This window comes from Sciurus carolinensis, chromosome 11 (genome assembly GCF_902686445.1).
Source record: "Sciurus carolinensis chromosome 11, mSciCar1.2, whole genome shotgun sequence".
In the NCBI taxonomy this organism is placed as follows: Eukaryota; Metazoa; Chordata; class Mammalia; order Rodentia; family Sciuridae; genus Sciurus; species Sciurus carolinensis.
The window spans coordinates 124,365,750-124,379,449 of NC_062223.1; positions in this window are offsets into that span (position 1 = coordinate 124,365,750).

The window sequence follows — 13,700 nt, forward strand, 5'->3', positions numbered from 1 at the left end:
CTACCTCAGCCTCCAGAGCCACTGGGACTATAGGCATGGACCACTCTTCCCGGCCCATGTATTGTTTTGATACATGTAAAAATTTTAAAAGTTTAAATCAAGGTAAACATATCCACCTCCTCAAAACATTTATTATTTCTTTATAGTGAAAATATCCAGAACCAAGGACGATTTTTTAAAAAACTTGCTCCATTCCAAAACGTCCACAGTTCCTTGAAGCACAGACTCCTTCCTAGTTGCAGACTGTGGCTGTCCTAGAGCTAGTTTCTCTCTGGGACTCTTCCCTAACAGTCCCCAAATCAGCACTGAGAGCCAGAGGAAGGGAAAGAGTGGGAAAAGGTGTCCCATCTAGTTTTTTTTTTTTTAATTTTTTAAAATTTATTTTTATTGTAAACAAATGGGATACATGTTGTTTCTCTGTTTGTACATGAAGTAGAGGCATACCATTTGTGTAATCATACATTTACATAGGGTAATGGTGTTTGATTCATTTTGTTATTTTTTCCTTCCCCCCCACTCCTCCCAACCCTCTTTTCCCTCTATACAGTCCCTCCTTCCTCCATTTTTGCCCCCTCCCACCCCCATTATGTGTCATCATCTGCTTATCAGCGAGATCATTTGTCCTTTGGTTTTTGAGATTGGCTTATCTCACTTAGCATGATATTCTCCAATTTCATCCATTTGCCTGCAAATGCCATAATTTAATTATTTTTTATGGCTTAAAATCAGCATACTATAGAGATGCAGCCACAACAATGTCCCATCTAGTTTTGCCTTACCTCTGGCTATGGCAAGGTTGGATTAAGGCACCATGCACCCCTCTTCCTGACATCTATGAGAAGGTGGGAGCTGCTATGGACCAAATGATTTTACCCCACAAATTTCATAGGTTGAAAGCCTAATCCCTGATGGAATGATTTCAACATGGAGCCTTTGGAAGTAATTAGGTCATAGGGGTGGGGCCCTCACCATGAGGTTGGTGCCTGTTTTAGTCAGCTCTTTCACTGCTGTGGACTAAAAGGATCTGACCAGCACAATTGTAGAGAAGGATGGTTTTAGTTGAGGGGTCACAGATTCAGAGGTCTTAGTCCATACAAGGCCAGCTTCATTCCTCAGGACTCTAGGTGAGGCTGAACATCATGGCAGGGGAGTGTGGCAGAGGGAAGCGGCTCACCTCATGGTGATCAGGAAGGACAGAGAGTCCACTCACCAGATACAAATATATACCCAAAGCCACAACCCCATACCAACCACCTCCAGTCACACCCTACCACTTCAGTTACCACTCAGTTAATCACTATCAGGGGATTAAATCACTGATTGGGTTAAGACGCTTACAACCCAATCATTTCTCCTCTGAAACTTCTTGCATTGTCTCACACATGAGCTTTTGGGGGACACCTCACATCACAACCATAACAGTGCCCTTTTAAGAAAATTAAGTACGCTTGCTTCCCCTTTCCTCTCTCTGTCCCCTTGCCATGGGAGCATACAACCAGAAGAGTGGTGTCTGCAAACCAAGAAGAGGGTCCTCTCACCAGACATTGGATCAGCCAGCACCTGGCTCTTGGACTTCCCAGCCTCCAGAACTGCAAGAAATGTTTGTCATTTAAGGCAGCCAGTCTGTGGCATATTTGTTACCAAAGCCAGAGCTGACTAAGACAGGAGCCAAGGAAGTCTCAACAGTCAGTAAATGATGATGTCCCTTCTCAGAATATCAGAGAGGAATCCGGAGACACAGGTTGAAATGAAGCCCATCTACAACATGGCTTCTGCCATTGCATACATCTATCCAAGAGAGGAATGATAGCAGAAATGAGCATCTGCCATGGGAGTCCCGTGATGGCTGAGGAGCCTGGGTGAAGAGCATAGTGAATACTGGGCAAAGGTAGCAGCCTTCAGAGTGGGAATGAAGAAGGAAGCGACTCCCCACCAACATGGAGACCCAGCAGCCAGCGCGTGATTTTTGTGCTTATTCCCAAGTAAAAGGCAACAAGCCTGAGGAGGCTTCCAGCACCTCCCAGCGGAGCCGCAGAGCCTGAGCAGAGAAAGAGTCAGAAGGTGGGGACAGCTGGGGTGGGAGTGGCCGCGGCAGCAGGGTGGCAGCAGTCAGGTTGCGGGAGAGGCACGGTGGCAGTCGCGCCCACGCACGCGCAGTGCCCTTTGTGTGGGGAGCAGTTCTGGGACCGAGATGATGCAGGGGGAGTTTTAGGCAGCATAATGATTTGTTGCTCCCGAACCACACAGTTGTCAGTGACGGCAGTGTTGTTGTTGTGGCTTAGCTCTTGGCAGTGCCGCGCCTTCTGCGCGGTGCTCACTGGCTCTGCGCAGAGGTTCCCAGTAGCTCTCCCACCAGCCCCTCTGCACAGCCTCCCCAGCTCCCGGCTCCGGCCTGCCTCCTGATGAATCTCCTCTCCCTCCTCCCTGTCCCAGGGAGTGCGCAGCTAGGGAGGGGGCAGGCGAGATGCTAAGGTACTAATTGTATTAATGAAAATGGCAAACACACATCCTTTCCATCTGGCTGCACAAAAGCAGAGGCTGTTGGGGATGCAATTACCCACTACAGGAGAGAGTCAAATATTTGTCAGGTTTAGCAATAAAATTAATATTCCCAATTACTAGAGCCTCGCTAATGAGATGAATACAAATTGCCTTTCCTAGTTGGAAGAGGAAGAACCTGTCGCATAAAACCCAAAGTGCCATTTTTCACTAAGCCCAGGAATCTCTGCCACTAAAACAGGCATTTCATGTGTTTGAGGATTCAGGGTAGTGAAGCTAGAGATGATATTTTGATTGTCAGTGACACACACCCCAACATAACAAATTGGGGGTGTGGGAGGGAGTACCTCCATCTGGAACCTGTGGCCCCTAGGACTCTAGGGAGCCCTGGACAAGGCACATAAGATGGCCAAGGACCCCACGCACCCTAGGCCACCAATCACTCTTTCCAGTCCATCTGTGCAGCCTTCCAGGTGTTCTACAGCCGGTGGTAGTAGCCCACTTACGGTCAGATATTTTTGCAATTTCCGACATTTTTTTCCTTTGTGAAATTTGTATATAGCAAAAACTGGGTTTGCTTTGGGCAGAGCATATGCTTCATATTTATTGGAATAAGTTTTCTAGTTCCTTAGCATTCTGTTCACTGATATTCCGTATGTTAAAAATATCTCTGCTTTTTTCCCCTGATACTCAGTAGTAGGCAGCCACAGTTTTCCTCTATAGTTTTTCTGGGTAGAAACCAGAACATACACTCCCCACATCCTGGGGGAGTTTTCTATACCTTTGCAGAGCTTGACCTGATTTCCCACCCATGAAGAGAAATACAATTTTCTTACTCTCCACCAGTTTCACAGATGATGATATCAGATAGCCTGATTCCAGGGAGCAAAAGACCCTTATTTTAGAAAGGAAATGGTAAGACCAAACACTTCATTTCTCATTAAGAAGTCTAGAATTTTGATTCCTCTTGTGCATCTATAATGTGTTCAGTGTAAGATGCAAAAAGAAAATGATCTAAACACTGGAGAGTCTGGGGCTCCAGGAGATGGCAAATGAGTTCTGCAGGTACACTCTTCCGAGGTGTGGGCTATAATTTCCTTGAGACCTCACACGCTGAGCCCACAGTTATGATGCCTTTGGGATTTTCCAGAGGTCCAATGTAGAGGCCATCTCTCCTGCGGAGCCCCCAAACACACAAGGACCTGCCATTTCAGCAGTGGAACGTTGATATTTACAACAATTCCAGCAAGAAGAAAACAACAATTAAACTGGCACAATCTACATTTGAGAAACAGAATTTGGAGTTGAAATAGTAGAATCAATTCCCAAACTCATGTGTGTGCCCACATGTGAAAGAGAGATAGACAGAGATTGGGGTGGATGTTCGCAACTAAGGAAAAAACAAATGCCTTGGAAGAGACTTCAACTGAACATGCTCTTCATCTGTGCTGCGGGAAGATTGGGATAGAGAGAGGAGTTGCCAAGGCCAACACTGATTACCCACTTCACTGGCCCCCACAGCCCTTCAGAGATCTTTTGGAAATAACACACACACACACACACACACACACACACACACACACACCAATCCATTCACAGGATTTCTTGCAGCCTTGTCTTGACTGAGTCGGGGCGCTGTCCAGGGTCTGAGCTACAGGTCATGCCTTTGTAGACTCACTAGCACATCAGGAACCTACCCTGGGCCTCCTGATCTATCTTCTTAGGCCTGCCCTCAAAGAGATCTTATATGTGAACCAGACTTAGGAATTCAATATGTATTTCAGATATTCTTTTATCAACTGGTTATCTATAATTTAAAATGCCTTTTCTCATATAAACAACACTCAACAAACATCTATTGACTTCTTACTATACCAGGTATTGGGGCTATGACAGTGAAAAATAGACACAGAGGTGACATTCCTAGATCAACCCATGAAATCCTATTAAATCAATAATAAAGGCAAATTTTTGTGTGTGGGAGAATTGCATTCTGAGCTCCATCTTGGGCTACCTGGAAAATAGCATTCCCTGACTTGGCAATAGCAGTGAAAATTCCCACCTGGTCCCTGAGCAACTGCAACCACAAGTAAAAAGTGTAGAAACCAATATTTGTTTAGTACCTACTATATGTCTGGCTGTGCTAGCATTTCACATACATCTAGGCAATAGACACAATTGCTCTCATTTTACAGATAAAGAATCCAATACTCAGCAGCAAAGCTGCCTAAAGTCATAAAGTTCCTAAGCTAGAAACTGAGCTCAGGCAGCAAATACCAAAGCCCTTATTCCTCTTGCTATCCATCAACTGACTGCCTCTGTTGGGACTTTGTCCAGAAAGGGTGGCACAGCATGGAAAGACTGGGACTGAGGACATTCTTAAGTGCTCTGGGGTACCATGGGGTCATGGGGAAGTGAAGCATGTAGATATATGTATATAGATCACACATAAGCCATTGGTTCTGAAATCAAACTCTGAGTACATCAGTTTTCCTGATGTGATGTGTTGCTGTCATCCACCCTGCTTACTACCCTGGAATCCTTAGGAGGAGCCATGTACTCAAGTCACCAATACTCGGCTGAAGCTAAGAACCCTTTTCTTCCCTGCGTTTTCTAGGGAGATGCTGTAGGAGTCTTGCCGGAGGAAGCCAGAGTGTGAGTAATGAAAGAGTTGCTTATGTAATAGAGATACACGCCGTCTAGGGCGCATGGACTTTTCTGGGATCCAGGGAGTTGGATCTTTTCCAGATTCTCTTCCAAGTTCAACCACATTTAGTTCTGTCATCTTGAGTAAGTCACTTTCTCCAATTCCCTGCTGTGTAAACTTGACACTGTGATATTCCTCCCCTTTCCCATGAAAAGACCCCCAAGGAGCGCCTGCGCATAACAACAAGCAGGGGCCACGTGACAATCGTTTCTACCCACAGCCAATGCCTCTGTCACTTTCAGGTGTTCAATTTTGCATGGCACCCTATGCGGGCTGTGGTTCCCATTTGTCTCTCAAATGTCTTCAGTTTTATTGGAAGTGCCTAAGATGACTGTTCTCTGCACCACCACCACCCCGCAAGGCCCAGCAAGGTTATCATGGCTTCTAATTATCTAGCTGTGAGCAGAGGAGGAATGTCAGCAGCTTCTACTTAAAATGAAGTGTCTCTGCCTGGATACCTGTTTTCCAATTCCACCTCCACCACTAATTAGGTTTGTGTCCTTGGAAATTCACTTACCTCTCTTGACCTCAGTTTCTTTGTAATAAGGGGATTGAACCAGAAGTCTCTGAGAGTCTTTGTAGCCTCCTGCTCTTGTTTCCCTCACCTAGGAATCTGAGCCATGGTCTACCATCTTTCATTTCATAACCTTAGGATGACAAAGCTTTAGTATTGAAATGGACACACAGAAACATTCATACAGATGCAGGCCCTACCCAGCCTTGCACCAAGTTAGTGCAAGACACCCTTTAGTGGTTCTCTGCAAGGTACCACCCAGCTTTTGTAGTCAGGTTATCTCAAACTGCTCTCTCCTCTCCCTCTCACTGCTGCACCTTCTCCTGGCAGGAGGTCCTCTGCCCAGTTCAACTCATAGAGGGTTTCTTCTGCACAGCAAAAGCTGTTCACTAGCCAGTCCCTCTCAGAAGCTGTAAAGGCCCACTGGAAAGGGAGACTGATTTCTCACCCCAGCCACCCATGTTCAGTCTCAGGACAGTTCTGCTCTGCTCCACACGCCCTGCGTGGGTTGGCTCCTGTTGCTAGGAGAACCTGACCATTTGCATTTCCTGCTGTTTTTATTTTAGATTAGCCGCCGCACTGCTGCAGGAACACAGAGTATTTTAAGAGAGACAGAAAGGGAAAGGGTGAAGGAAGAACCTAACATGAGTCCTCCTTCCCTGTGAGCCTTCTTAACCTCAGGCTGAAGTATCATTCTAGACCCTCTCCCCAGCCAGGCCTCTCACCTCTGCTTCCATGAGTAGCACATCTCCTGGTCCTGACACTCCTGACACATTCGCAAGCACTCCCAAGCCACACAGAGGCACAACAGCAATCTTCTTCCAGGAAAGTCAGACAAAGGTCAAGCTTGAAAATCAACCTAATGCATACACAGTACTAGTTTCCCCTGTTTTAAAAAAAAAAAATAGAAATACTTCTAGATCCCATGTGGATGATCTAACCCCAAAACACCTGATGTCCAAAGGTGACTCCTGCTTTCTTCTTTTTCTTTATTCAGTCTTTCCCAGGCACTGTCCTAAAGGTGAACGGGTGACATTTTTACAAGTCCTTATACAATAAGTGCTACCTTCCTAGATTCCCCTCTGTTGTATTAATCTCTCCCTCCCCTGCTCGAATGATCCCTGAACCTTCTCACATTTACCTTTTCGTCAGATCAGTAATCTAATCTTCTGTCTCCTGCACTAGACAGTGATCTCCTAGAAGCCAGTGTCTAAGTCACTTCTAGTGTTAACTCCCTATTTCTCTCTAGAGTATCTTGCCCAAAGTAGATGCTCATTAACACTTTAAATTTACCCATTCCCATCAAACACATATTGAGCCCAACTAAGAGTTGTAGGCCATAAGTGATCCTAAAACCTACTCTATCACTAGAGAACCCTCAACCCTGTGGAAGAAGACACAGATAGTTTTAAACAATATGGTAAGTATTGCAATGAAGATACATACAGAGGATCACAGAATCACAAGAAGGTTCCTGGGGTAGGCCAAGGAGTAGAAAAGATGGGCAAGAGAAATCAGTACTAGTTTCATGGAACAGACTCTTTAAGAAGGACTGAGAGTCCATCATGGGATGTCTATTCCAACCAGATAGAATAGTTTGAGCCAAGGCACAAAGACCTAAGAAAAACTGACTGAATTGAATGTTGCCCGCCCCCCCCCCCCCACAACACACACACTGGGGTCCTAACCAGATAAACTGACTAGTTCACCCCTCCATGCCTACACCCAGTGCCCTTCCTCATTTGCATTGTTCTTGAAGAAGGAAAAAAAATGTCTTCCCTCTTCTTGGCCACCTGTTCTAAGAGGCGGTAGAGAATAAAGTGCTGCCAGAAAGAAGATGATTATCAGAGACCAAAGCTGTTCCTAGATACATACTGCAAAGCCCCCTATAGGGCCTTGTTCCTCAATGCAACAAACAACCTGTCCCTAGTGAGAGGCTAACCCTGCCAGGCTCATTTAGGACCAACTTCTGAAGACCAACTATGAGCTTAGGAGTGACTAATGCAACCCAAACCCAAAGCTACTCTTCTTCCTTCTGTCAGCTTTATCTGGGAGGTGGGTATGGGAAGCCTCCCAATATCTCCCTCCCTCATATCAGAGGTTCTTTGTCTTGAGACAAAGACTACAACAGAAATTCCTAGTCTCTACCATTCTTTCCTCATTTTTCTAGTTGACAAAAACAGTGGTTTATATGGAACTACAACATGGCCAGCTAAAATAGCATATTTCCTAATCTCTCTTGCAAGTAAATAAGGACAAAAAGAAGGAAATTAATTTCTGGGGAAATTCATTATAGGGAGACTTATTTGCCTGCCCCCATCTTTTTCCTGCTTTTTGCCTAGAATGTATCTCAGTTAAGGCTCTAGCAGTCATCTTGAACCACAAAGTGACTTCAATAACGGGTACCATATGCTGAGGATGATCCTATGGCTCATACCAGCCCTGATAAAAACCCCCAACTCTCTTCCCCAAAACTAGTTATGTACACACAGTTTTACAAAAATTTCCAGGGTTTGATGAGTCCTAAAACTAGTTTTCAGACTCCAGTTTAAAAATCCTGCCTTATGCCAGGCACAGTAGCACAAGCCTGTAATCCCAGTGGCTCAGAAGGTTGAGGCAGGAGGGCTGCAAGTTCAAAGCCAGCCTCAGTAGTTTAGTGAAGCCCTAAGTAACTTAACAAACCCTATCTCAAAATAAAAAAACAAAAAGGGTTGGGGATGTGGCTCAGTGGTTAACATGCCCCTGGGTTTAATCCCTGATACCAAAAAATAAAAAATAATTTTTTAACTAAAAAAAAAAACCTTGTCTTACCCTGGAACACACAGGTAAACTGGGTATATTCTAGACTTTGTCAAGGCAGTCTCTGAGATGCAAAAAGACCTCATCAGCTGTTCCTGGGACTCTGGTGTACAGTGAGCGGAGACATGTTTTCAAATATTGGCCATCTATATTATTTATTTAATTTCTGTTGCTTTGTATGTTGTGTTTAAATCAAAAGAGCTTTCCAGCCAAATAAAACTAAAAAGAATCCTGCCTTAGGGAAGTGAGGGGAGCCGGCACAACTCCAATTTCTTACAGTGGAGGGGAACCTAGGATTGTGCTATGACCTTGTCCTCTGTGACCTGCCAAGCCCTGGCCTTCCCTTTTGAATGCCAGAACCCATACCCTCCCTATCTGGCTCCTCTTAATAGTTCTGATGTGGGGCTGCCACCACCTCCCATCTCTCTTCCATTTCTTCCCACTCCCCAGGTATTCTCCCTGGGCTGCCAATCCCACTCCAAAGTCACTTTATACCTGCAAGGAAATTAGCATTTATGTTGGGACAGAAAGTGACACTGCTCAGTTCTCACTGTCATTCTGCTCTTAATTAATATTTAACCTCAGAGAGATTGTGTAGCAGACGGAAGTGGCTGATGGGAGAACAAAGCCTGGCTGGCTCTCCTTTTCAACACTGCCTCCCCCACTTCCAGCTCCTTTCCCTGCACACAGGGACCCTGAAGGACCCAAAGGCCCTGGGGGTTCAGGGGATGGGGAGGAATGGCAGGGGGTGCCCCTGACGACCCTTGACTGTACATTATGGATTTGCTCCCTTCAACCTCTTGTCAAGAGAACCCTTCTGCCACAAAAAGAGACCAGTTGGGGCCTGGAACCTGATTCCCAGTGCCCAGAGCTAGACCTAGGCCTGGCATGCCAGGAAGGATGAAGAGACAGGCAAGGGGGGAAGACAAGCAATGCAAATGTGCCCCTCAACAGATTATATTTAATGCACTATTTTTAGTTGCCTTCAATCCCTCGGGGCTGTCAGGGCGGTTGCAGCCCCACTCCCCCGGGAGAGGAAATGACAGGCATTATTACCCAGCCCAGGAACACTGGTGCAGTGCGTGGTGGGTGGGGGAGGTGCTGCCTTGCCAGCTCCAAAATTTGGGAACTTAACTTCCAACGGGAAATCGAGGACACGGAGAGAGATACAGCCGCAGGACCTCCTCCTCCGTTCACAGCCAGCCAGCCAGATCAGCCCCACGTTTGTGTCCACTGGGTCCAGACCAGGAGTGTGGGAGTCTCCTCAGTCCCCAAGTTGTCTCGAAAAGTAGGTTATACAACATCCTTCACTGCCAAGTTCTTCCTGCTCTCTAATCTTAGCCCTGCCTCCGGTCTAAGCCCGTTTCCCCTTGCTCTGCATGCAGAGGCAAAGGAGGACAGCTGGCCATCATCCCCGGGCATGAGCCCTTCTTTGTCTTGAAGAAAATGATTCAGTTTCCTCTCAGCCCTCTCTTCTCCCTCCTGAGTCATCCCAGTGCCTTTAACCTTTCCACATACATCATGTTTTTTAGCTCCTCTCCTTGTCACTTTCCTAACCCAGCTCTGAATATATCCCCCAAGTTCCTCCAGGGAACCCTGAAAGGATGCCAGACTCTTCTCCAGGGAGCACCTGAGCATCAGTTTGAATAGAGAAACTTATTATCCACCGTCTTGTAGAGGTTTGCCAATTTTCTTGGTTAACTCACCTCTCCCTGAGAAGAAGCTCCTTCCGGGCTGCATTCTGCCTTCCACCCCTGTGATGACCTCCCTCATCCTCTGAATCCAACGAAGTACGAGGCTTGTTAGACGTGCCACATCACTTTTCATGGTCAAACTGAGGTGCATACAGGAAAGTTTTTTGGCAAGTACTTATAATTTACCTTGTAAATTATGCAATGGCATCCAAATTAGAATTTCTTATTATTTCAGTACATACCAGACCTTTGGAGAATGCTTTGTAAACCATATAAAACACAGCAATATATTACATTCATTCCTTCAATAAATATTTATCGAGCTTCTACCATATGTCAGGCACTATGCTAGATATTGGGATGTCAAAATGCAAGGCAAAATCCTGGTTCTGCAGACATTAACAGCCTGGTGAGGAAAATAAGATGTAACAATGACTAGGCAGTGTAATAACTGCTAATAAGGCCCACGCCAAGTACTAGGGTACACAGGAAAGGAGATAACAGGGCACAGTTCTATTCTCTAATGATTCCACCTTTTTAGAAGTTGTTGTGGAATGTTTTTGACTATCAGAATACCTTTCTAGGCTTGGCCCAACCCTCCCTGATTCTCTCCAGTCCTAGAGTGTTTGTCAGAACATGGGTGCTATCGTTCGGATCTTGCATGCCCTCCAAAAGCCCAAGTGTTAAAGGCTTGGTCCACAGCCTATGGTGCTATTGGGAAGTGGTGGAATCTTTTAAGAGGAGAGGCCTAGTGGAAGGAAGTTAAGTTACTGGAGCTGTGTCCTTGGAGGGGGTTTTAGAGTCCTGGCCCCTTCCTATCTCTCTACTACCTGGTCACCACAGGTGGAAAGACTTGCTCTATCACATGTTCCTGCCATGATTTATTGTGTCACCACAGGTCCAAAGCAATAGGGTCAAGTAAGCATGAACTAGAACCTTTGAAACTAAGCCAAAATGAACCTACTCTCCTTCTAAGTTGATTATTTCAGGTATTTTGTCATAGTGACGGAAAACTGACTAACACAATGGGCAAATGCTTAGAGCCCTTTTGTAACATTTGTATATGGATACATAAAGAAGGAAATGGTCTCTTTTTCTTTTGAGAGTTTGGGCTGTCAGACACCTTTTTTTTTTCATACCATGCAGAGGACCTATCTGAAGGTACATCTAGCACAGAGAGCCTCTGAAGAAAGCCCTGCTGAAAGATGGGGAGGAAAAAACATCATTCTAAGCACCAGGTCCAGGCACATCAGCCCAGTGAAGTGGCCTAAGAAATCCTCATTTTTGTTTAAGTTAGTTACCCTAGAAGGAAGCAGGATCCTAAAAGAGTCCTCAGTGTCAAAATGCCCTTTCCTAGAGGAGGGTAGAGGGGCTGAAGGTGCCTAATGTACAAACTTGGAGCATTCTGTCTTAATGGCTTTATGTCAGTAAGATACATATATGGAGAAATTCATCAAGGTAGAAGTAGCTGTATATGGAGCAGCTTTGGAATTAGGTTCAGTTGAGTGAAATTCCAGTTTTGCTGCCTACCAGTTATGTGACCTTGTTCAAGTATTTACCTCTCTGTTTCCCCACAAGTCCCTTCCTATAAATAGTATTTGTTCCATCGAATTACTGTGCACATGACTTGATGTGATGTACTAAGATGAACATAGCATTCTTTAGTAAGCCCAGTCCACAGTGTCCCCTTCTTTTGTGGACACGTTCTTCTCTCATTCCAACCATATGGTTTTGGAGGCCCCACCAGCCATAGAATCCAATTGGCCGTGTGGTTGTGCCACGTTAGGTCAATTATAATACTTCATCCCCCTAACCTGGAGGATGGGTGCAGGATGGACAAGAGGCCCAAGTGGGCCTCCCCTGGGAATGCTTAAATTGTTGGGGTTGAAGAACTATATTTTCTCTTTGGTACTAAGACTATACTGGTTTAAATTCAGAGCTTTCTGTAGCCATAGTCCCAACATTACAGAGATGGCAGCATTGCACAAAAGGAAGCAGAGACGAGACAAAAACAAGAGAGTCTGTAGACTTTGCATTCCTGGATCTGGTTGTTCCTGGAGCTCCACCTCTGCCCTCTCAGTGAATCAATGCCTATGCTAATGTGAGTTGGGCTTCTATCCCTTCCAACCAAAAGAGTCTTGATGAATGCAGCATGGAATCCACTTAGTATAAAACAGATGGCACATAATAAATGCTCATAATAAATATTTGGCACAGAAAGTGCTCCAAGGAAAATGGTTTGAGACCTTTCAGACTTATAGAATCTTCGCTTTAAGATACAAAAGTCTGTGTGTGTGTGTGTGTGTGTGTGTGTGTGTGTGTGTGTGTGTATGCACTCACTTTTTTTTTTTTTTTTTTTTTTTTTTGTGGTGCTGGGGATTTGAACCCAGGGCCTTGTGCTTGTGAGGCAAGCACTCTATCAACTGAGCTCTATCCCCAACCCTGTACTCACTTATAATAATAGTGTACAATAAAAAGAAGAGGAAGGGAAGTGCCCTCCCATTGCTCCAGAGGTTTCTGCATATTGCTGTAAGAAATTCCATCTAGTAGTGAAAAGTAATACCCATTTGAAAGGAGATAAGCCAAGATTACAGTCTAATGGGTAGAGTCTTTGTACTAATGGTACCTAGTTAATTCTTCAGAATATCAGAATAGCTAGATTGTTGAGTATACCAAGTACTGTCTGCAGGAATGGTGGAGGAGAAAGTTTAACCCTGAGGAGCTCTAAAAGTTGGACAAAAAAAGGGACTCTGAATGAACATCCATCAGACTCCTTCCAGTGCTAACTTTGGATGACTTTGACTAGGTTTATGTTAATGTCTTCTGCCTGTCAGGCCAAACCAGTGGCCAGCTGAGTACACGAAGCCCAGCTTGCCACTAACACTTCTAAGAAATTAAGATCCTACTGCCTTTTTTATTCTTGGCAGTGCTGCAAATTGAACCCAGGGCCTTGCCTATGCTAGGTAGGTACTCTACCACTGAGCTAAATCCCCAGCCTTCATCTATCACTTTTAAAAAACTAGTACAGATCATCCATTTGGTTAGAAATAAAATGCCTAAACCCATCCAATTCTCATCCTTCTCTTAAAGGAATTTCCCTTAATTGCCAGTAACTCTAACTACATCAAGTCCATACTCCAGGCATGGGACAAATGAGAAAGGTAGATATGATTGAAATGGAAAGAGAGATCAGGCTTAGAGTGTGGACTTTAGGAACTGAGTGGTCACTTCGAATCCTACAATACTTCCTCGATCAAGCAAAGCCAAACTAGAGGAACTAATTAGGAAATGAAGGTTACCTGGGATTACATAAACTCCTAGCTCAGTTACTAACTATCCCTACTTAGAATTTTCAGGGTCCGTCATCAGTCTCTAGAAACCACTTGCACACTTGATCTCCATCTTATCAAAATGATAGGTACATTGATCTGATACAGTCTAGCATCTCATATTATTACAACATATTAGGAATCCATTCAATGTAAAT